At 35.9% G+C, this 22675-nt stretch overlaps 1 protein-coding gene and 1 pseudogene across 2 annotated transcripts in view; one reads left to right on the plus strand and one right to left on the minus strand.

Annotated features, from left to right (window-relative positions):
- Positions 1-22675, minus strand: part of ADK (adenosine kinase) — a 485627-nt gene that overhangs the window by 275458 nt on the left and 187494 nt on the right. The window lies entirely within an intron of this gene.
- On the plus strand, positions 13338-13789 carry LOC112397047 (proteolipid protein 2 pseudogene; annotated as a pseudogene).

The raw sequence follows: 22675 nt of genomic DNA on the forward strand, positions 1-22675 counted from the left end.
CAGTATTTTATACCGTTTCTTTCCCTCATACCAAAAAAACCTACTTTTTCTGGTCAATAGAACTGAATCCTAAAATTACACTTAATAAATATAAATATATATATATATATATTTTTTTTTAACAAACCAAAGACAATTTATAGTAATAGAATGTTAATATCAGCTCTAATAGTTTAAATTCCCTCATATGTAGGTGAAAAACGGCTCTTCAAAATGGAAGGGAATTTCACCAACTGGTTTAAAAATAACAGTGAAATAAAGAGCAGAAGAGACAAGACTACTTACTGTTGACCTCTGGGCTTCCTTCAATATAAAAGTATTATAAAGCGAAGAGTAAGTGATATAATAAAGGAACCTCCACTTTAATAAATCATTTTTTTAGGAAAAGGAAGTCTGCAAAATCTGAGAAAGCAATTTATCTTCAGGTGAATAAGACAAACAGCAATTGATCTTGTACCCAGGGAGTGATTCTTCTTCTACCAGTTACAAATACATCTCTGTTAAGCATCACCAGAATAGGTTGGCTGGTCTCCTGTTTTAAATAATTGATTCACACATTTAAGATTTAGGGTGTATTCTGATATTTTATGCCAAATGCCACCGTCTCAGTAGGCTGATTAACTTGTCCATTATCTGGTCACTTTGTACATCTGTAAAATGAATCCAACTTGGTATAGGAGCATACCTGAGTAGCACCAAAGACAGATTTTGGGGAAAAGAGGAGTGTCAGAAGTAAGACCTCCACAAGAAAGTCACATTTAAGCTGAGACATATGAAATGGGCACAAACTGGTCAAATGAAGGAAAAGAATGTTACAGGAAGAGAAAATTACATGTTTATATCAATGAGATGGGTCACCACCAAAAGTTTCGATTTATAGCCTAGAATTCTGAAGATGACATGAGTGTCGTGTAATACAGTCTATAAAGGAGTTCATTTAAAAAATAAAACTATTCTAATTATATTTGCAATTTTGAAATTCTGTGAAAAGGTTAAAAATTAACACCCAAGGGACAAATAGTTTACAAAATTAATTTTCATACAATTAGTCTCATAGTCTTTTAAGCCCTAACTTAAAAAAAAAATTTTAAGTACGTATCATGAGATTATTCTGTCATGAAGAAATAATCAGCTTAAATATAAGATGAAAAGAGTGTCAATAAATAGAACATACTGAATGACCAAATACTAATTTTAGATTCACAAGAAGTTGCAAAAATAATATAGAAGGCTCCCACATTACCTTCTCCCAGCTTCCCCTAAAGATAACGTATTACATAACCATAGTCCATTTTCAAATCCAAGAACTTGACACTGGTACAATACTAAACTGAAGACCCCATTCAGATTTCACTAGTTTTTACATGCACTCTCATTTCTGTATGTGTACAGTTTATGAGATCTTATACGCTGTATGCGTTTGTGCAACCACTACCACAATTAAGATATAGAACTCTTCCATCACCACCAAGAAAGTCCCTTGCGCAACTCCTTTACATTCACACTATCTACCTTTCACCTTCATCCTTAACCTCTGACAACCACTGTAATGTTTTCTAAGACTGTAATTTTTTTTCATTTCAAGAACAGTATACAATTGGAATCATACAGAATGTAAATATGTGCGATTGGCTTTTTTCACTCAGTGTAACCCCCTTGAAATCCATGCAAGTCGTCTGTAGCAATATTTTATTCCTTTTTAAAGCTGAGTAGTACTCCATTGTACAGATGTATCACAGTTTGTTTATCCATTCACTTGTTGAAGGTTATTCGTATTGTTTCCAGTTTGGGGCAATAACAAATAAAGTGCTATGACTATATGTGTAGCAAGTTTTTGCGTGAACGTAAGTTTTCATTTCTCTATGACAAATGGTCAGGAATCTGACTGATGAGTCATGAAAATGTATGTTCAATTTTATAAGAAATGTCAAGCTGTTTCTAGAGTGGCTGTGCCATTTTACATTCCCACTAGCAATGTATGAGAGATCCAGTCATTCTGCATTCTCATCAGCACTTGTCACTGTTATCATTTAAAAATTTTAGCTAATTATCACATTTTCTAAATTTGCATTCTTCTGATGGCTAAAGATATTGAAAATGTTTTATATGCTTGTTTACCATCTTATGTATCCTCTTTTATCATTTAACATTTTAACATTACCTGAAAAGGGAATATACAATATTTCCAAGTGTGTAGTTAATTAGCTCTTTTACATAGTATGACAAGGATAAATATACAAAAAGTTAATGAAGCTTTATGAATAAAAAGTGGAGACAGACACATAAGTACAGAAAATATAATCTAATTTATTTAGAAAATATCATTATAGGGATCATTTGATTAAAGCTATTTATTATGATAACCCAGAAAAGGGACTTAAAAGTCGTAGGGCACGCATCAGATGCTGTCAGTGCCCCTCTCATATCCTTTGGACCTAACAATTTCCCCTGGCTCCAGGCTTCCAAAAGCTAGGAGCTTCCTCTCTGTGCCAGGGGGATTTTCTCCTGAACTGGTGAAAGCTGCTATGCCCACCTGGGCACTAGGCAGGTGCACAGCCTTCCAAATTGCACTCCACAGCCAATAACAGGAAATATACTTGCATCTCCAGTGAGTTAATTCTGAAATCGATTTCAACACTGATTTTTCTCAAAATTTCCCCACAGGATAAAGCCCCAATAACTTATTGTGGTAGTTCGATTAATGACTTTTTATTAGCTGCTTTGTGTTCCCTGAATCACCTCCTGCCACCCTTGCCAAAGTTACCTACACCTTCCAAATTGGCTATTTGTTTTAAAATCCTTGTTCTAGGTTCTCCTGCTGGGAAAACCTATAAAAATTAAACCACCCACAAAAACAAAGTAAGTCTCATTAAAAATAAAAACATTTAAAAAAAGTAGTGACAAAAAAGCAGTGACAATAAGACATATAAATTTTCCTTTATCTATTTAATTTTTCTACTTATTACTATTAAATAAAGTCACTATTACAAAACTCTTCAACTGTAAGTTAACAGCACTTTGCATATTGAAACAATTTCTAATATGTACATTAAATCAAAATTCAATAGTGAAAATTTATAGATGCTTATGACTACAAATGTAAGAAATTTTCAACCTGTGAAATGTAATAATTTCAACTTCTAGATGCAATGTAACATGATTATAGAGACCACAGAAAACAAACATATCAGGGTTATTAGAAAGCTGCAGTAATCAGGGCAGCATATTGGAGACAGGATAGACATATAGATCAATGGAACAGAACACACAGTACAGAAAAACAACCATATAATTGATTTTTGAAAAAGGTACAAAGGCAATTAAAGTGACTTAAAAAGACTTCAGGAAAGGGTACTGGCTGGAACAAGTGGATACCCATATGCCAAAGTGGGGATTAAAAAAAGAACACTTCCATATCTCATCCTACAAACACAAAAATTAACTCAAAATGGAACACAGACCTAAATGTAAAAACTAAAACTATAAAATTTCTAGAAGAAAATATAGAAGAAATCTTTCTGACCCTCAATTAGGCAGAGTATCACATAAAAGCATTATCTGTAAAAAACAGACTGATACATTCGTAAAAACTTCTGCTCATTGAAAGATACTGTTAAGAAAATTAACAGACAAGAATATAATGGGAGAAAATACTTGCAAATCATATATCTGACAAGAGACATATTCAGAAAATATAAACAAATCTCAAAACTCAATAACAAAATGAACACGATTTTTAAAAAAGAGCTGAACGCTGCTCTGAAGAAGATACACAGATAGTAAAAAAAACATAAAAATATATTCAACATCATTAGGAAGTGTAAATTAAAACAATGAGATACTACTTTACCCCTGTTACAGCGAATAAATAACAAAAGCTAACAATACCAAGTGCTGGCAAAAATGTGAAGCCAATAAAACTGTTCATACACTGCTGGTGGGAATGTAAAATGATATAGCCACTTAGGCAGTTCCTTATGAAGCATGTGATCCAGCAATCTTACTTCTAGTGGAATGAAAATGTATGTCTGTATAAAGAAACTTATACAGAAATGTTTATAGCAGAGTTATTAGTAATCACCAAAACTGGAAACAATCTAAATATTCCTCCACTGGGGATGGATATACAAGTTGCAGTACATCAACATGACGGAACACTACTCAGCCATAAAAGAAACAAATTACAGATACTCAACAAAAGGGATGACAATCTCTGATGCACTTATGCCAACTAAACGAAACAAGATTCAAAAGCTATGCACTATATGATTCTATTTATGTGTGTCAGGAACTCAAGTGAGTTGGAGAGAGGCGAGCTGCCAGGTTTCAGAGTAGTCGATTAAGACAATAAGCCAGGGAATTCCCTGGTGGTCCAGTTGTGCTTTCACTGTGCTTTCACTCTGTGCTTTCACTGCTCAGGGTGGTTCAATCCCTGGTCGGGGAACTAAGATCCCACAAGCCTCGTGACAAAACAAACAAACAAAAAAGACAAGCCAAAGTGAAAGTAATAATTAAGTCTTTCATCACTTACTGTGATACTATAAGAAAGACGGTAAATCGGAGAAAGTGTCAGCTCCCCACTGCTCCACTTTCCCCCAAGGACCAGTACACTGGTCAAGGATCAGGTGAATCTGCACAGATGCGGGAGTTGTTTCACTGCCAAGGGAGCCCCCAATAAAGGGTTCTGAAGTTTTAAGACCCTGGGTCTGGGGTAAGATGGAAGAGGGAGAGCTAGGTGTAGAATAGTATTGAGTTCTAAGTCACAGTACAGAAAGGTGTCTCCAAAGTTCTTTGTCACTTCCCTAATAAAAAAGTCTTGACAGAAGCATCTAAGCCAGGCCTCAACAAAAGCCCCAGATAAAGGGACCTCCAAATTAAGGTGCTTGGGCTAGGAATACTGACATGTGTAAGAGCATAGCTGGCCAGGTGGGATGAGTCCTTGACTGCAACTCCCTTCAGAGACAGCAATTCATTGGCTTTACACCAAGTCTGGTGTGGGGAAGGCAGCTTTCCCACATAAACCCCACCAAGTAAAACCTTTGTAGATCCCTATGACTGGCCTGAAAAAATCACACACAGGTTTTTGGCCAGGAGCTAGATTCATCAATATGAAACACTGGAAAAGGCAAAACTGTAGAAACAGAAAACTATGGTATGGAATTTGATTCTACCTTGTTTTAAAAGCTAACGACAACAAAAAGGTCTGATGCTGATTCACAGACAAAGGCAGAAGACACGAGACCCCTGGATGAAAGGCAAAAGATTATATTTTACTCAAGTCAAGGCACATGAACATGGGCATATTTGCACCAGTTCCCCTTGCCCCAAGTCCTATGCAGGTAACAGGATGGTTCAGATAGATGCTATGCATGCACTCACTGGGTTTGCACTGGCAGGTGAGGAACATAAAGCTTGGGGAATCTACCAATTTTATAGCAAACAGTAACTAAGTCTGCTCTTTGTCTGGGGAGAGACAGTTACCTCATGTTTTAAGTCCACCAGCTATATAAATAATACTGAGAAATGTCCTAGGAAAGAGAGCAGTCAGAGCCTTACAGTCTTGGCACACCAAGCAAGGAGGTCTGTCTCTGCCAACAAAAACAGAGCAGTGATCGCTAGGAGCTGCGGTGGGGGAAACGCTGACTACAAAAGAGCACAGGGGAAGTTTTAGGGTGCTGGAACTAAAACATATCTTGCTCCTGGTAGTGGCTACATGACTGTGTGCTTACGTCAGAACTTACAACTGTACAATTTTATTTTATGTACGTTACACCTAAAATTTTTTTTATGCAAAACAATACTGGGGGAAAAAACGTACATCTTTTAAAAAAAGAAAAGGAAACGATACCTAGGACTTTGTGGAAACATCCCCAGTGGCCTTTTCTCCATATGTCTTCTTTCGACTGCCAACTACTTAACAATGTTTCCAGCTTTCATTTAAAGTTAATAAATTAAATACCTTTAGATATATTTAAATCACCTATTCAGATTTATTAAATCAGAACTCACAGTTTCTAAATTTCTTGGTTTTTACAACAATTTCTGAGAAAGAAAATAGCTTAAATTTGTAAAATAAATTAAAAATATAGTTCACTGTTGCCTTTCAGCTTTCTAAATTAAGATACCCAAAATACAATAACATTTAGCAAGCTTCCCTTCACCCTCCCTACCACCAATATTAACTGACAAACAATAAATTTTCAAAATCATTAAATTACCATTGTTCATGTTTCTCCTATTGACCAGTGATCTAAACATTCATTCTAGTTAAGAAGGTTTTTAATAGAATGTAACATCTGTTTTATGTTACATGGGAGACAGCAAAATTCTTCCTCTCTGACTGGATTATTAATGGTCGTGCCTTCTACGGAGTTATTCTCTTCATCCGCATCCCCATACTAGCTCTCTAAAGTGCAACATAGCCCCTGATGTAATACATTTTCCTGCTAACTGTACAATACTGTAGACACCATAACTTTAATGTGACATGCTGGTATTTCTTTTTTAAACCACAAATGCATTTCTTATTCTTGATCACAAATTTAAATTTCCTGTATATTCCCAGCCCACCAGGCATTTTTTGTTTAAAACTGCTGAATAAAAATAGATGAATTCAATTTTTTGACTTGTCATCTCATTTTTTTTATAGACCTCTCTCCAACTCTTAGAATGGAAAAGTGAAAAGATATTTCTTTTTATCCTTTTACTATTAAATCAACTTAAGCTTAAAACACTGCAAACTACTTCTACTCCTTAAGAGTGATATAAGTCTAGGACACACATAAAATTATTTAAAATAATATGTTTGCATTAAATTCAAGACAAATACCTTTAATAAAGGCATTCTTCAAGTGTTCATCTCTATAATTATTTTAACATGAATCTTTCTGTTTTTATTTTTAAAAAGTCCTCAAATTTGACATATATTCCTCATTTTATTTCTGAGGTTTACATCAAGATTTGAGACCATCTTAACATTTCACTGATTAAAACGAAAATAAAATAATATGCCAAATGGAGTTATTGTTGTATTTCTACTACCTTCAGTTTTTCTTGTACAATATTTTGTCCTTTATGAATGAATTCTGACAAAATTGAGATAAACCACATAACTACTAATGATTCTCAATTAGTTCTTCAGTTCATTTCCCTTGCCTAATTCTAAGAAAACTACATATGGTTTAAACCACTGGTATTTTTTGCTTTCTGCCAATACACAAACCATCCTTTTTTTGTGTTGAAAACACTCCCATGAATAGTTATAACAGTCTCCAAAGAGACCAGATGGTAATAAACACTAGAGCAGATTTGGAAGCTAACCATAAATTTACCTTTTCATAGTCTCACCATCATAATATAGCTCTTTGTGCTTATACCATTAAAAAAAAAATACTGGTGATAGAAACAATATGAGTATACTTTGCACTTAAATAAAAAGATACACAGTAATGTTAAGGTCTTTCATAACTACATATACCTCCCTCATTTCATATTGTTATCATCAACAATTTTTAAGAGAGCATCAGCTTGATAAAGCATGACATTACTAATGACATTATATAGTAACTTTTTACATTAGCAAAATTACTATTAAAGTAAAACTCAAGAAATATGATCCAGCTAAAGGCAACAAACGATTTCAAAGTTAAATAGAAATATAGGCTAATGTTACACAGAATTACCACTGATTTTTATTTTGTTATTCTTCTGGGATATTAAATTATTCTGGCTTTCCTACTTCAATTGAAGTAGAATGATTTAAATAATCATTTATCAATATATTTATTTTAGAGTATCATATTTCTGAGAAATAAAAATAAAGAATGGCTTTCAAAACTAGAAGCATGATACAAAACTTTCAAAACACGTTGTGGTATATAAGATTGAAATTCAGGCATTTCCCTGCATCTGTAAAAAACAAAAATTAGCCCAAGAATTAGCTTATTTTTGTACTTTTTTTTTTTTTTTTTTGCGGTATGCGGGCCTCTCACTGTTGTGGCCTCTCCCATTGCGGAGCACAGGCTCCGGACGCGCAGGCCCAGCGGCCATGGTTCACGGGCCCAGCTGCTCCGTGGCATGCGGGATCCTCCCGGACCGGGGCATGAACCGGTATCCCCTGCATCGGCAGGCAGACTCTCAACCACTGAGCCACCAGGGAAGCCCTATTTTTGTACTTTTTGATGTAAGCTACAATAGTAAATTATATTAACTATATTTTCTGTATGCATTGTAATATAGCTATCTGTAATGTTTCTGGTATTAAATTATTCTTACATCTCAAAGCAATGAATATATAAAGTCACATGGCAATGGAAGGATAGAGACAGAAAACAAATAGAAATAAAAATAAGAGAAAAGAAAAAGTACACTTAAATAAAAACAGGAAATATGAAAGGGGGGTGGTGGGGGAGAGATTGCAGAAAACCAGAATAAAAACAATGCCTGTCCAAAAGGTATTTATCTTTTTGTTTGCTACTGTAAATGAGGTTTATAGTTGTTTATCCCATCTATTAATTTAAGCACCTAAATTTTAAATCCACCTAATTTATTAATTCTTTGTTTACAACAGTATTCACTTCATTCTATTGGGGTTTTCCACAACAGACTCAACAAAGGTAGTGTTAATTTTATTTCCCTATTTTATCTATAAAATATGATACTGGCATTGGAGTTGAGAGAGACAGATTCTATTAAGAAAACATATATCTGTTTTCTTTAATGGAAGTTGTTTTAGCATCTCCATAGAAGATCCTATTTCTCTTTTGTTTTATTGCTATAAGAACAAATTACAGATTTTGTAACAGTGAACCATCCTTGCATTCCCAGAATTAACTTTTCACCTTGGTCACTGACAATTATTAATGTGGTACTAAATTTATTTCCAAATATTGTATTTAGGCTTTTTTTCACAACAGTCAAAAACAGTATTAATCTATACTTTTAGTTTTATGCTTGCTTATTTTTCTTTCTGCTATCCTTGTTGGGTTATAGTATCAATGGAGACCAGCTTGAAAGAAAACAATCTAGAAGGGTTTTTTTCTCCTATGCTGCTCAATGGTTTAATTATCTTAGAATAATCTGATGTTCACAAGTCTGGTATATTTGCCAAGTGAAGTCACCTAGGATTTTTACTCTTGTGGAGAGGAGGCTCTTTGATAATCTGCTCTATTTCTTATAGGAGCATTACACCACACAGATTTTCTTTTCAGAATGAATTTTGGTAATTTATTTCTCTCAGAAAATAGTTCATTCCATCCAAGTAATTCATGTCATCCAGAGAAATATAAATGTAAACTTTCAATGAGATTTTACTTTTTACACAGCATATTGATAAAGAAGACCCTGATTATATTCTGAATTGGTAAGGATGTATTAAAACAAATATATGCATTCAGTTCTGATAGAAATAAAAATTGGTAAAATGTTTATGTGGACAAATTTGACAATTTGTATAAAAATCTACCATGCTTATGCTCTTTCAGCCAGCAATTCTTATTTCTAGGACTAAATTATAAACATACACAGATGGAAGGGACTTCCCTGGTGGTCCAGTGGCTAAGACTCCATGCTCCTAATGCAGGGGGACCAGGTTCAATCCCTGGTCAGGGAACTAGATCCCACATGCTGCACCTAACAGTTTGCATGCTGCAACTAAAGAGCCTGCATGCCCCAACTAAGACCTGGAGCAGCCAAATAAATAAATATTAAAAAAAAAAAAAAAAAAACCTATTCGGATGTAACCTTCTATGTGACTCCCACATAGCAAAAAAAAAAGATATACAGATGGAAAATAACATGCATATTAAGGTACTCCTAAAGTATCTTTGTAAACCATCTAAATGTTAAACAGTAAGAGATTCATTAAACGAATTATAATACTGGGACTTCCCAGGTGGTGCAGTGGTTAAGAATCCGCCTGCCAATGCAGGCGGCATGGATTCAAGCTCTGGTCCGGGAAAATCCCACATGCCGTGGAGCAACTAAGCCCGTGTGCCACAACTACTGAGCCTGCGCTCTAGAGCCTGTGAGCCACAACTACTGAGCCCGCATGCCACAACTACTGAAGCCCACGCACCTAGAGCCCATGCTCCACAAGAGAAGCCACCACAATGTGAAGCCTGCGCACCGCAACAAAGGGTAGCCCTTGCTCACCACAACTAGAGAAAACCCGCGCACAGCAACGAAGACCCAATGCAGCCAAAAATAAATAAATAAATTTATTTATTAAAAAAAAATTATAATACTATCATAGAATGGACCATTATAGCCATTAAAAAGAATCAGCCATATCTATTTCATACTGGTATGGAACAATCTCCAAAATATACTATTAAGAAAAAAAAATGAAAATACAAAACTGTGTATACACTATAACATATGCAGAAAATACACATTAACAGATACGCACATAGCTGTAAAGAAATAAAATATTTCTGGAAGAACACAAGAAACTTGTTACAGGAATCACATCTAACTATGTGAACTGGGTGAACAGAGTATGGGCACAGGAAGAAAATCTACTTTTCCCTACATACTCTTGACCTTTTAAAATTTTGGACTTTTTGCCTCTTAGTTATTTGTTGCTGCCAAACACAGTGAGTTAAAATAAGAAACATAACATTATATAGCTTTTTTTATGCGTCAGGAATTTGGGAGTGTTTTAGCAAAGGAGTTGTGTCTCAGGGTATCTCATTAGGTTATGGTGATTGGGGCTGGCTCCTGCACATGGCTAGCATGTTGGTGCTCGTTGGTGGTAAAAAACTTTAGTTCGTTGTCATGAGGGCCTCTCCGTAGGATGACTGAGTGTCCTCATGACACAGCAGTTGACTTTCTTATTATGGGCATCCAAAAGAAAACAATGTGGAAGCAACAATACCTAGCCTCAGAAACAGCCCATCATCAATGCCACACATCAATGCACATCATCAATGCCACACACAACTCTAACACATTCTATTTGTTAGAAGCAAGTTACTAAGTCTGGGCATATTCAACAACAGGGAAATTAGGCTCTACCTTTTAAATGAAAGAATGTCAAAGAACTTGAGAGAGATACTTTAAAAACCAAAACATGCATATTGCATTTTGGTAAATACAAATAGAGTAACATTAGAAAATTAAATTAAAAGATGCATTTAATTCTGTGGAAGACAAACTTTTTTTTTTGGCTGCATCACACAGCTTTGTGGGATCTTAGTTCCCCAACCAGGCATTGAACCCAGGACCTCAGCAGTGAAAGCACCGAGTCCTAATGACTGGACCACCAGGGAATTCCCAACAAACTTTTATCATTAACCAAAAGGATGACAGAGAGTACTGGGAGATTTACGTGACAACACTTGCTTCAATCCCTACATTTCTATGTAACATCCCACCCATAACACTATACTTCTGAGAAGTCACAGTAGGCAGAGCAGCAATTTAATAAATGTATAACTAAAGGACCATTTTGAAAATGGCTCTCAACAGTGCAATATTATCAATGTGTACCACCTATTCATATAAATATGTTGTGAAAACACTGAGAAATTAAATCACATAATCTTTAATGATGATGATACTGAAGTTTAATAACTGTGATAACGATTTCATGTGCCAGCACCTTACCTAGTAGTACATACTCTTCCATTTTTTATTTTACATTTCACCCTCACAATCCCAAGTGTACAGTGTGCATTTTACAGTGTACAAATGAGCGAACGGAGGCACAGGAAGCTATAGGAAAACTTGCCCAACGTCATCTACAACGAGAAGTTTGTCATGTATCCTAAATATATGGTTCCCAGAACTAAGCACCACATTCAAGAAATATACTGTTCTTTGCCCATTTTCCTTCATTTTGAATAATCTTTTTACATTATTTTCCCTAAGATTGTGGTTTGGTGGCTCTGTAAAACTACATGACACAAACTGAATTTACTTAAAAAAAACAAAGGAAACAGTTTTCTCCCCCAGGTTCTCTAATTGTAGAACTATGTAAACACACACTGACTCACATACAACTGGAAAATAAAAAAGAGGTTACTGTCATTTTTTCTTTCTTTACATTTCTATTTTCTAAAATGTGTTCTAAGTTTAACAATTAAAACCATTTAAAAAATGTTAAGAAACCCTACAAATAAGGGGGTATGAGGGGGAAGTACCAACCTGCCACAAATTCCTACATGAAAGGTTTGATTACACATAGAAGAGCCCAAAGGCTGAGCTTGCTACTTCCACCTACTATACAGTCACTCCAAAAGTACAAGCCCTATCAAGTCAGCTTTGTACATGTCCCCAGCAATGTACATTACTTGTAGTCACTGCTGCTATAAAATTAACCTTCATCCCACAGGGGCCTAAAGGAGATGGTTAAGAATTGATAGTCCCTGCTTTAAAAAAAATGCAACACTGACTACGTTATAACTGACTACAATCTTTCACATTTAGTATAATTTTCCTCAGGGTAGGATTAAATCTGTAAGTTTGGGGAAGGGAAAATGACCTACTCTAAATAATTTAAAGTACTGCTCTATATACTTAGACTTTCACTATTTCAGACAAATGACACATTTATATGAATGCTTCACAGAGGTATTACTTTTTAGTTCCCCAGTATTTTTAGATAAATCACATGGTTCAAATATTACTTTCCTATGTGAGTTGTATTAGTCTACCTGATGAACATTTCATTCAATTTTTAATACAAGAGAAGGTGATGGGAATTCCCTGGTGGCGCAGTGGTTAAGCATCCGCCTGCTAATGCAGAGGACACAGGTTCGAGCCCTGATCAGGGATGATCCCACATGCTGTGGAGCAACTAAGCCCGTGCGCCACAACTACTGAGGCTGCGCTCTAGAACCCCCAAGCCACAAGTACTCAGCCCGTGTGCCACAACTATTGAAGCTCGTGCGCCTAGAGCCCATGCTCCACAACGAAAAGCCACCGCAATGAGAAACCTGCGCGCCACAACTAGAGAAAGCCTGTGCAAAGCAACAAAGACCCAACGCAGCCAAAAATAAATTTATTTTAAAAAAAAGAGAGAGAGAAGGTGACAACTGTTACATAAAGCACAAATCCCTAGTGGTCCATAAATATGAATAATTACTATTCTGAACATAACTGAAAGTAATCTGATCTATCTAATGAAACATATTTTTAAATTATTCTATTTGCATAAATTGTATGCTATCTTCATAAAGGACTATAACTGGTATTGCTTTCATAAAATCAAACCTCTCCCTTCGCCCAAGGGCCCCCTTTCCGGTCAGACAGCGAGCAAGACGTCTGGGTGTGCACCGTCCTCAAACGCACAAGAGAGCAGATCCTCCGTGCCTCTCAGGACCCCGGTCCACGCCATGGTGGATTCCGAGCGCCTCTCGGCCCCGGCTGCTGGGCCACCTGCTCCAACTTCTCACGCCCCCGACAGGGAATTCTCCTGTTTGCTGAAATTATATTGTGCCTGGTGATTCTGATCTGCTTCGGTGCCTCGACATCAGGATACTCATCCTTGTCGGTGACAGAGATGATCTTTGCTGCTCTCTTTGTCGTCTACATGTGTGACCTGCACACCAAGATACAGATCAACTGGCCTTGGAGTGATTTCTTTCGAACCCTCATAGCGGTCATCCTCTACCTGATCACCTCCATTGTTGTGCTTGGTGAGAGAGGAAACCACTCCAAAATCATTGCAGGGGTACTGGGCCTAATCCCTACATTACTCTTTGGCTATGATGCCTACATTACCTTCCCCTTGCGGCAGCAAAGACATACAGCAGCCCCTACTGACCCTGCAGATGGCCCAATGTAGGTGAACTCCCTTCATTTCTCTCAGCAACCTGCAAATAACACCGCCATCGAAATAATTCCTCCCAGCCCACAACTGAGGTAAAAGTGCCTTTATCGAGAAAATTTGTCTTCCAGCCTGCCAATCAACTCCTCTGGGTATGGCCACCTTTATGGGTGTGCCTAGGTTCCCCTTCCTTCTGCAGTATCCAAACGGAGACACCAGTTCTGCCTGGACAATACCCCCACCTAAGCCACAGAATGACGGAAGAGGGTGCCTCAGATTTCAAGACTCCAGGCCCCAGGTTGTAACCCATTCCAAACAACCTCCTCAGTGTCCGTGTATGTGTGTGGGGGGGTGGGGGAAGGGGGCTCTGTGGAGGAATAAATAAATAATAAGCAGATTATTAGGGGGAAAAAAAATCAAACCTAAGTTTCTTATTCTGCCAGATCTCAAATTTTTAAATCCTCAAAATTTTCAGTTTTCTGTTACATGTTGTTAAATCACTTCTAAATACACAAACAGTAAACGGCAAGTTCTTCAATTTAACTAGACACCACATGCAATCAACCTGCTACGCCTACCAAGAACAGAGCTTCTCAATGGTCAGCTAACTTCCACCCATCCATCCAATCTTCTTCTCCCTTATTTGAAAAGCTCACTGCATAGCCGTTAATTTCCACGTAGAGACTTTGTGAAAGGAGGAAATTATAGCTGTCATGATGGGATGGACCACAATTACTATCAAGTAAGGTCTATGAAAATGAGGCCAAGCATTGTATCACTGCATACTGGATTCTAAACGCTTTACATGGGAGGGATCCAGGTAGGACAGTAGAATGAGATAAGGTTCCTTACGTCAATTCTTCATTTTACCTCACAAACTCTGTGTATACATGCATACATATATATCTTCAGGGCCAAACATACACACAGTTTAATTTCAAAAAGAGAAAATATACCTCATCCTATTTACCTTGCACTTATTTCAAATTTCATTAACAGAAGATCAGGCCTTTCATTTCCTAATAATACAAATATTAAACAGGTATATATTTAAATAACTTTATAAATCAATGTGAATACATGCTCCTGAAAATGCCAAAGGTGGAATAAGAATATTGACTGGTACAGAAATAAACTTAGAAAATAGGAAGTTACTGGCTCTTAATGGATGGCAACAATGCCTCTGAGGGGGAAAACAAAAGACAAGAAGTGGGGAATGGGGGTTCTCAGTATTTGGTCACCTATAAGCAGCAATGTACAGGATAGAGTAACAGGATAGTACCTAGGAAGCCAGCTTTTGGCTCACTTTCTTACAGTTAAAGATGACTAGCAGGCAAATTAGTAGAACCTGGAAAGTAATATCACAGATTCTCAACTTGACAATTCATTATTATAGATTCCAGAAGTTGATAGTGAACTACAATATGCAGACTATATCTATGAAGAATGAAGAGCAATTTCATAAGATTTAAGACAGATGCCTGATTCATTTACAAATTCAAAATTTTTATCAATAAGCTGCTATATTTAAGAGCCTATTCATAAAGTACTGCTACAATAAAAACTGTCTGAAACATTTTCTTTTACATAATCTGAATTTCTTCCAGTGGAATCAAGAACATTTTGCAATAATACTCAACTTAAAATTTTAAAAAAACCATTATTTTCCTATATGCTTTGTCTTGGATATTATCAACTAAATTCAGGGCTTAATGGGGAAACTTAAATGATTATCAAATGCTTTAAAATTCCTTATTTATATAGCTCAAAATGTATTGTTAAGCAAAATTCAAACCTTTGATTTAAGCTTCAGAAGTTAGCTAAATTGTTCATTGTTCCAAGTAACAATCACGATGTTATTTTATTCAGTATGGTGAATATCTTATGAGAGCATGTATTAAAAAGAATGTAAACATCTTGAATACCAACTTATAAAAGGGTATTCATTAGGGTCCCACATTTTACTTTATCGTATCTATTATTTATGTGACAAATCACCATTGTATTACATTACACGTGTGAGTCCTTCAAATCAGAGATAGTTATATAACTAACTGTATATGTAAGCACAGATTTTTAGGACACTATTGAAATGACTGCTTTTACAGAATAAATATAAACTTTTACAACTCCATGAAATAATAAACCAAAAATCAAACCCAACTAAAATAATAGTTTAACAGCACAGCTAAACTATTTTGATCATTTACTATGTGCCATGAACCTTCCTAGGTAATTTATGTGTATTATCACATTTAATTCTCTTAATAAACTCCAAGGTTATAGTGTTTTATCATCTCATTTTACTTGTGAAGAAACTACTGCTCAAAGAGTTGACGGCCACTCAGAGAAGAACCAGGTCTAGAATCCAGATCTTTGCCTCCAATGGTAATACTCTTCATTATAAACTTTGTTTATATCGCTGTCAAAATATACCAACGCATGACATTAAAAGAAAAAATTCAATAATTAGATTAAAATAAATACCTATGCTTGTACAGAAATTATGCTTTTGCCCTGTCAAAAAACAAAATAAAATTAATACAAACCAGAGAATCGAGCAGTAAAGAAAAATACAACTTTCTCATATAGGGTTGTATCTATTAATCACTTCAATCACTCAAAATATGTTCACTGAAAGTCTTCCAAGTCACAGAGATTATTGGAGATGTTGAGGACATACAGCAGGGAACAAAAGAAAGTGCCTGCCCTCATGATGCTTATATTTTAATGAATACAAAACTAATAAAAGGGAAAATATTAAAATAATAAATTATAGCAATAGGCTAAAAAGGGAAAACAATTATGTTACCAACTCAACAACTATTCTTAATAAAATCTGTGAAAATACAAGGATTAGAATTATTCTTCCCTATCATGAAGCATATACCTTTGAGCTATTTCATGAGTTTGTAAATTGTGTATTACTTATAGCAATAATTATTGCCTATAAAAAAAAATCAGAAAATAAAATCTGCCCTGTAGAGACACAAATGAAATCCACCACCCCACCAAAGTCAGTTTTGTAATATTTGTAGATTGATTTCATGGACCACACATACCTCCAGTCTTTGAATTCCCCTTTAAATAAATTGCAACATCTTACCTGTACACTAATTAGAGTTAAATAAAATTGTTGACGTGTTCATTGCATGTCTGAGAGTCCCATTTTCCCTTTTAAGAATGTTAGCCTATAAAAGTACTACCATTATTCCCATTTTACAGAAGAGGAAACTGAAACTTGAAAAGGTTAGGTGATTTGGGACTTCCCTGGTTGTGCAGTGGTTAAGAATCCGCCTGCCAATTCAGGGGACAGGAGTTTGACCCCTGGTCTGGGAAGATCCCACATGTCGCAGAGCAACTAACCCGTGCGCCACAACTACTGAGGCTGTGTGCCACAACTACTGAGCACATGCACCACAACTACTGAAGCCCGCACGCTCTAGGGCGCACGCGCCGCAACGACTGAGCCCACATGCTGCAACTACTGAAGCCCGCGTGCCTAGAGCCTGTGCTCTGCAACAGGAGAAGCCACTGCAATGAGAAGCACACCACAATGAAGAGTAGCCCTGGCTCGTCACAACTAGAGAAAGCCTGAGCTTAGCAACGTAGACCCAACATAGCCAAAAATAAATTTTAAAAAACAAATAAATAAAATAAATAAAATATAAATAATAAATAAATAAAACATATTATATTAAAAAAAAGGTTAGGTGACTTGCCCAAGTTTGTACTTGCCCAGCTTTGCTTATTGCACAGCACATTCCCTAAGCCACTATGCTGTGCTAAGCTAAAATTTAGACTATTTTGTTTTTTATTTTCTCTCAAGTATCTTGTTGCCAAAACTACCAAAGAAAACAGAAGTACTCTAGAAAAGCTTGTCTTTAAAAACATGGCAGTTGACAGTACCACTATTTAATTTAAATGGCAAACACCATATTCACTGCCCAACCAACCAAACAAATGAGACATTTTTCTCTCCCAGAAAAGATCTGACTTTATTTTTCAGTTCAGATAAATATATTAATTAACAAGACATTTATTTTTTAAAGTTCCTGAAACCTAATTACAAAATAGAATGAAAAGGAATGGAATCAAGGCAAGAATTTTATCCCCTGAATGAAAGAAGATCCTGCAACTTGTGGTTTTCCTTACTGAAGCACTTGTTGCTTTGCTCTTAGGCAGGAGACACAATCCCAAACTGTACCCATGTTTAATGTCATACTGCAAGACAATGTACCACATTAAGGTTCATAAGTGTAAAAGGTATGCTTTCTTTCATAAAGTGGATAGTTTATGATGTTTAGGTGTAGATTTATACTAAACAACCTCAGAGCACACCTTAACTACTGAGACAAAACTAAAAGCATGTTTTACTAACAGTGGCAAAAGAATCCCTTAACACAAGACATAAAATAAGGCTTAAAGGACAAAAAGCAGAAAGAAAAGACGACGGAAAGAGAAAAGAAGAGGGGGAGATAGAAAGGAAGAGAGAAAATATAGGTTTTGCTTTACATTAAAGAATCTGATTTAACATAGAAGGATGTCACAAACACATTAAAAATATCCTTCAGGAAAACAAAACACTACTTTCTTCACCTTAGTTTAGCTACTAAAATCTCTCAGTCTTATTCAACAAAGAAAAAGATTACCAAAGAAGGGAGGTGTTAATTCATACTTAAATTTTTCAACTGCAAGGAGAAATTCACAATTTTAATAGTCAATTTTACTTTTTAAGACCTAAGTTACTTAAAATTATTCATTAATCTTAAAATTGGCACTAAAAGGAACCTCCTTTTTAGTGACATAAAGGTTTGACAAGACTCTGTGTTGTATCACCCACCGTCTGCCACAGCCTGCTCTGATATTTATAAATGTAGTTGTGCTATTGACAGTTCTGCAACTGCTCCAGGTGTAAGGCATTAGAAGGGAGAATTCTCTTTGATCACTCCAATGTCGTTTCTTCTCTTTAGATCTAAGCAGTCTGCACTGTTCCCAGATTCTGAGATATATCTACTAAAATGCCTTTTAATCTCTATATAGTTTTTTCAGGTGAAATAGGTCATAAAAAGAGATAATCAGAATAATATTTATTCATACAGGAAAGCCACATAGATTAACTGGTTTTTTTTTTTTTAGAAAAAGGTCTACAAAAGAAAACATGAGGCTCTCAATTTTAATTTCTAAATACTATGACTTAATTGGAAATGCTACATGGTTCTTAAAATATCAACTTTACAATTCTGCGTTGAACATGTTTCTATTCATTCAAACATAATTGTATAAACTTTATAAAAAATGTTTTTAGGTATTCAATATACAAAGAGTTTGGGAAAACTTTAAAACACAATTCTGAAAACTGGTTCATTACATGATGTTTGTAGGAAAAAAACAATTAAAGCACCTCTCCCCCCTCCACACACCCCAGCAGCTATCCTGTATAAAACATAAAAATACTGGCACAAGACAGTTTTCTCAAAATTCCATTAAAAACAAAACAAAAGCTTGCTTAAAATTTCACTAGAAGTTAAACATAGAGGCTTATCTAACTGTGAGAGAGGTGACAAAAAGAAAGATTGAAAAGTCAATAATGAGAGAACCAGTGAGGAATTAGAAGTAAGGATATAAGAATTCAAGTGACCAAGAGAAACGTTTAATACTTACGTGAAGAAAAGAATCAAATCTATTACTGATGGATTTATATAAATGATTAAGGAAGAAAATTTGTAATTAGGAACATATTTTACTTCCTGAAGAAAAATGGAGGAGAGAGGGCTATTTGGCAAGGAACATATACACATTTAGTAGTTTTTAATAAATGATTTCAATTATAGCAAAGAATGAATACTATTTTATCCCTAAGATCTTTGCTTTAAATGAGAAAAATATACTTTATTTAGAAAAAATGGCAGTTATTAAAGTAGTAAGAAAATGATTACTTTTTATTATTGAATAGCAAATCATAAAAATCCATATAGCCTCAACACTTTGGGGGATGAGAGGAAGAAGAAATAATTGAGTCCAACGATGATCTACTTATATATACTTCAGGTAACAAAGACTGAGAAGGCACTTAAAATATTTGATTAGCTGCCCAGAACATATGCAAAAATGACTAATTTTTAACAGGTATAGAACATTAGAGAGATCAGTAAATCAATTTGCAGGAAACTTAATAGTGAACTTATATAACTTAAAACAATATAGGAATACTACAGGTAGCTGGTCATGAGGCTTCTGAAAAATAAAAGTCAGAAAAAAGCATATACTGCAAATGGAGCAAAAAGATGTCCAAACACCAAAAAAGCTGCTGTCCCTCAAAAGCATGAAGGAAAGAGTTGGTTTAATTTGGACTGTATTAAAAATGATGGCTACTTGATTCTCTCTGACAACCTCCAATTCTTCCCAAATTGAAGCAGACTGTAAAAAGTGGAGAGAGTATGTGAAACGCTACTCAAATCTAACATATATGGACAAGTCAAAACTGAAGTCCACTAAGGAAGACAGAGAAATCTCCAGTAAGGAGAGCAATCAGAAGTTTCCAGTTAGAAGACCTGGGTTCCAATTCTGATCTGCTTAGTTACCAACCATGACATTTTAATCGATCTTATTTAATCAGAATCCTTTTCATTAAAATGAGATCACATCTTTTTTCCTATCTCACAGGCTGTTATGAGGCTCTAAAGGTTGAGAGTGTATATAACAGTATAAAATAAAGATTGCAAAGAGGTAATACAAATAAGTTAAGTAGGTAAGGTTTATGAAAACCAACAGCCCAGCATAAGAATAGAAAACAATAGGTCACTGGCCTTAAAACAGAGTGACCAACTTTTTAGAATCCCAACACAGGAACAAATATAACAGACCAAAAAATACATAAATAATGATAATTATGGAGCAACTTGATGGGGTATGCGGCTCCAAACTCTTTCCAAAGAAGCACTAAAACAAAAATAAACAAACAAAGCCCTATCAAGTACACCAACATATGTACTGGAGGAATTGCAGAAGAGAGAAAGGAGCAGAAAAAAATATTTGAAGACACATGGCCAAAAAATTCCCAAATAGATGAAATATATGAACCTACACATCCAAGAAGCTCAATGAACTACAAGGAGAATAAACCCAAAGAGATTCACACCAAGACTTGACTAAATTATCAAAAGAAAGAGAAAGAATCTTAAAAGCTGAGAGAAGCAATTTGTCAAGAGTAAGGGGTCCTCAATAATATTAATAATATTTCTCGGGCTTCCCTGGTGGTGCAGTGGTTAAGAATTCGCCAGCCAATGCAGGGGACATGGGTTCGAGCCCTGGTCCAGGAAGATCCCACGTGCCACGGAGCAACTAAGCCTGTGCGCCACAACTACTGAAGCCCACGTGCCACAATTACTGAAGCCCATGTGCCTAGAGCCTGTGCTCCGCAATGAGAAGCCACCGCAGTGAGAAGCCCCCGCTTGCTGCAACTAGAGAAAGTCCATGTGCAGCAACAAAGACCCAATGCAGCCATAAACAAACAAACAAGTAAACAAACAAACAAACAAATAAATGAATAAATAAGCAAGCAAGCAAGCTGATTTCTCATCAGAAACCATGGAAGCCAGAAGGCAATGCTATGACATATTTCAAGTAATAAAAGAACCATCAACCAAGAATTCTACATCTGGCAAAACTATCCTTTAAGAGTAAAGGATAAGGAGTTCCCTGGTGGCCTAGTGGTTAGCATTCCAGGCTTTCACTGCTGTGGCCCAGGTTCAATCCCTGGTTGGGGACCTGAGATCCCACAAGCTGCACAGCACAGCCAATACATAAATAAATAAGAATAAAGGAAAAATTAAGACATTCCCAGATAAACACAAAAGCTTAAGGAGGTTGTTAATAGTAGACCTGTCCTACAAGAAATGCTAAAAGGAGTCCTGCAGACTGAAATGAAAGGACACTAGACAGTAACCTAAAAACATAACAAAAAATAAAGAACAGTGATGAAGGTAACTACATAGGAAAATATAAAAGCCAGTATTGTATATATATGCCACATCTTCTTTACCCATTCATCTGCTGATGGACACTTAGGTTGCTTCCTGTCCTGGCTATTGTAAACAGAGCTGCAATGAACATTTTGGTACATGATTCTTTTCGAATTATGGTTTTCTCAGGGTATATGCCCAGTAGTGGGATTGCTGGGTCGTATGGTAGTTCTATTTTTAGTTTTTTAAGGAACCTCCACACTGTTCTCCATAGTGGCTGAACAGAGTGAAGTAAGTCAGAAAGAGAAAAACAAATACTGTATGCTAACACATATATATGGAATCTAAAAATAAAAAAGGTCATGAAGAACCCAGGGGCAAAATGGGAATAAAGACACAGACCTACTGGAGAATGGACTTGAGGATATGGGGAGGGGGAAGGGTAAGCTGTGACAAAGTGAGAAAGTGGCATAGACATATATACACTACCAAACGTAAAATAGCTAGCTAGTGGGAAGCAGTTGCATAGCACAGGAGATCAGCTCTGTGCTTTGTGACCACCTAGAGGGGTGGGATAGGGAGGGTGGGAGGGAGGGAGACACAAGAAGGAAGAGATATGGGGACATATGTGTATGTATAACTGATTCACTTTGTTATGGAGCAGAAACTAACACACCATTGTAAAGCAATTATACTCCAATAAAGACGTTAAAAAGAAACTTGATGTGCCTTTAAAATGGCCAAGTAGTGCCTGAAGAAGAAAATTAATGAAGAATTCTAAGGCAAAAAAAAAAAGCCAGTATTACCACACTTTTGGTCTGCAACTCCTCTTTTATTCCTAGAGGATTTAAAAGGTAAAATGAATTATACAATAATTATAAATCTGTGTTAATGAGCACACAATGAAAGATATAATCAGGAACAACAACAATATAAAGGG

Source organism: Neophocaena asiaeorientalis, unplaced genomic scaffold, assembly GCF_003031525.2.
Source record: "Neophocaena asiaeorientalis asiaeorientalis breed wild unplaced genomic scaffold, Neophocaena_asiaeorientalis_V1.1 scaffold484, whole genome shotgun sequence".
Classification (NCBI taxonomy): domain Eukaryota; kingdom Metazoa; phylum Chordata; class Mammalia; order Artiodactyla; family Phocoenidae; genus Neophocaena; species Neophocaena asiaeorientalis.